At 37.7% G+C, this 3,044-nt stretch overlaps 1 pseudogene; it reads right to left on the minus strand.

Moving 5' to 3' along the window:
- Positions 1–677: 677 nt before the first annotated feature.
- Positions 678–2,673, minus strand: LOC123861985 (neuropilin and tolloid-like protein 2; annotated as a pseudogene).
- Between the last annotated feature and the right edge of the window lie 371 nt (positions 2,674–3,044).

Below are 3,044 nucleotides of genomic sequence, written 5' to 3' on the forward strand. Positions count from 1 at the left end.
GGTGATAATTCCTATCATCTACTGTTCACAAAATATAAAGACTAAAGATCCAGTAATTAAAAGGCAGCAGTATAGAATTTAGTCAAGAAGAAACAGATGGATGAAACAGAACTGTGGGTCTTAATTGGCACCTTCACAATAATTAGTTATATTTTGACAAATTCTAGCCTATATTGAAATATGTGTGGTACATTAACCATTTATATTTATGTAAGTAACTGAAATGGTAAAATCACTGACTTGTAAAACAAATTAAATTTAGAGAAAAGAAAAACAAAAATAATGTAAAGAAAAATCTTACTTTTAAACTTAGTATGGGACCAAAATTTTGAGAAGCTGTATCAATCAAGAACAGTATTCCTGTTGCTAAGACTAACAAGCAGCCTGAGCCTGGCTCAGCACAACCACTCCCCTCTTCAAATGTTACTTAACTGGTACTTTGTTTATGTGACACCGAGCAATAAATGATTTTTTTTTTTTTCACTGAATGGAGTAGGTTCCTTGGCTGGTTTAACATATAGACTGGCTGAGATAATAAAAACTTCATCATTACAATAGGTTAATGGGAAATGAAGGTCTTCCTAGTTCTGATAGAAAAGCGTTGGCTGCTGGAGTAATGGTCCTCTGTAGGCTGCATAGGTACATACTTAATAATTAATTTCTCCTATAGTAGAAGATTAAAAATCAATAGATATGGATGTTTGTGCAGAATCTTCTTGCCCCCTACATAAATTTCACAAGGAATCTCCTCCATTACTCTGTCTTCTAGGGCCTGTTGAGGGCACTCATGTGCCTGTTGAAAGTGTAGCTACTCTTTTTGAAGGTGCTATTAAATGTTTTCATTGACTGTGGTTGTGCAAAATAATTTTGGAAAGGCAGTTCCATGGAACTTAGGTTGGTCCTGCTTTATTTGACATTGGATGCTTCCTGAAATACAGTTTTATTAAAAGCAGTTTTGCAAGCCATGACCTTTTTTTGAGGCTGTTGCACTTGTACTAAAATAGAAATAATGAGAAGGACCAAGACAATCCCTGATGTAATGCCAGTAATTGTTTCATGAGTTTTAGTGATTTGTTCAAATAGTCCTCCTTTTTTTCTTTTCTTTACAATGATTTTCATCCCAAAGGTATGCACATTTCTGAAAACCATTACAGACTAAAGAATTATTGATGCACATGTTGCTGTTGTAACAGAAGGTGCTACCTAGAGGCGCCTGGGTGGCTCAGTTGGTTAAGCATCTGTCTTCAGCTCAGATCATGAACTCAGGGTCCTGGGATTGAGTCCCACATCAGGCCCTCTGCTCAACAGGGAGTCTGCTTCTCCCTCTCACTCTCCCCCTGGCTCTCCCTCTCTCTGTCTCTCTCAAATAAATAAAATCTAAAAAGAAAGAAAGAAAGAAAGAAAGAAAGAAAGAAAGAAAGAAAGAAAGAAAGAAAGAAAGAAAGAAAGAAAGAAAGAAAGAAAGAAAGAAAGAAAGAAAGAAAGAAAGAAAGAAAGAAAGAAAGAAAGAAAGAAAGAAAGAAAGAAAGAAAGAAAGAAAGAAAGAAAGAAAAAAGAAGGGAAGTGCTACCTGTACAGGGAGGTTCCACAAAGGAAGTAAAGAACATTCTGAACCTGCTTAGGTGAACAACTTCCTCTGCCCACATTTGGATCACTCCAACTCCTGTTTTCAGCATTACATCATTGGCCAAAGTGCTGCAAAACTTGGTCTTCAGATTTTCAGTAGAACTGCTTCCATCATAAACTGCAATGAAGTTTCTCTTGCATTCATTTGAGTGCTCCATTTGATAATCGAGGAACTTCAAATAAACCTTAGTTTTTGGAATAGCTTTAAATGTCCATATGCAATCAATTGTTTCGCCAGGTTTTGTTTTTTCTTCTTGTTCTCCCTGACTAGAAAACACTATTCCATCAGCTCCTTAGAGCTCAAACTGGCAATCTGGGATGGGATTTAAAATACCTCTTAGGTAAATAAAATCCAGATCTGGAATAGATGAATATTTTGTTTGAAATCCCAATCCTTCAAGTTCTTCATCAGAACTAAACTTAATCCACATTAACCTCCCTGTTGATCTAATTAGTAGAGGGCTTTTTCACACCACAGTAACAATCTATAAGTGGAGAGAAACCAAATGGGCCATCTTGAACTTCCAAGTGGTCAAACTGACATTCAAATGATAGTTCTATATAATAATGTTCATCAAAGGTCAACTCTATTCTTTGACATGGAGCAGCTTTCAAAATGTAGATGCACTCCTTATTTGGTGGAAAAGAGTCAGGATAATTTGGTGAAGCAAATGACCTCCATTGCTGGTTGGAACCCAAATTCCACACTGGGTTGCAGAAATATGTTTGATTCCAATATTTTGTCCATCAGTAAGGGCCACAGTAAACAAGTCATTTCTACACTTTCAGACAGCTAATGATCAGATTTTGGTGCTCTTCTCATAAATAAGAGTGAACATTCAAGGGTCACCAAACATTTGAGGAAAGCCTCTTGGGTCTTTTAAGCCACCATAATCCCTTCTACTACAAGTATTGATATTAACAATACTTTGAGGATGGTGCAAAGCTGCTCCAGGGCCATGTTCCCAAGTGACCATGAGTTTTGCCAGGGACTGAGGCAGCAGTGAGGAGGAGGGGGCAGCAGCTCAGCATTCATGGCCTGGTACAGCAGCAGTCCCACTCCTCCCCATTGCTAGCCACCAGACTGTCTCCCCATGGGGAAGGGCTAAGGTCCTACAGCCTCCCATGCCCAAGCCCTCCAAACAGGCTCTGCCTCCTGGTCCTTGGCACTCTGTCTGTACCTTCAAGTTGTGGGTATGGGAAGCCCAGGCTCCAAGTATCTTTTCTGATCACAATAGAATGAAACTACAAATCAATAGCAAAATTGATAAAACTTTAGCAAGTTTTACTAAGAAAAAAGAAAGATAACTCAAATTACTAAAATCAGAAATGAATGTGGGAACCATATTAACAATTTTACAAAAATAAAAGGATTAAAAGAGAATACCGTGAACAATTCCACACCAACAAATTAGATA

This window comes from Mirounga angustirostris, unplaced genomic scaffold, assembly GCF_029215605.1.
Source record: "Mirounga angustirostris isolate CCGP_5_RB_7025 unplaced genomic scaffold, mMirAng1.0.hap1 SCAF_11, whole genome shotgun sequence".
Lineage (NCBI taxonomy): Eukaryota > Metazoa > Chordata > Mammalia > Carnivora > Phocidae > Mirounga > Mirounga angustirostris.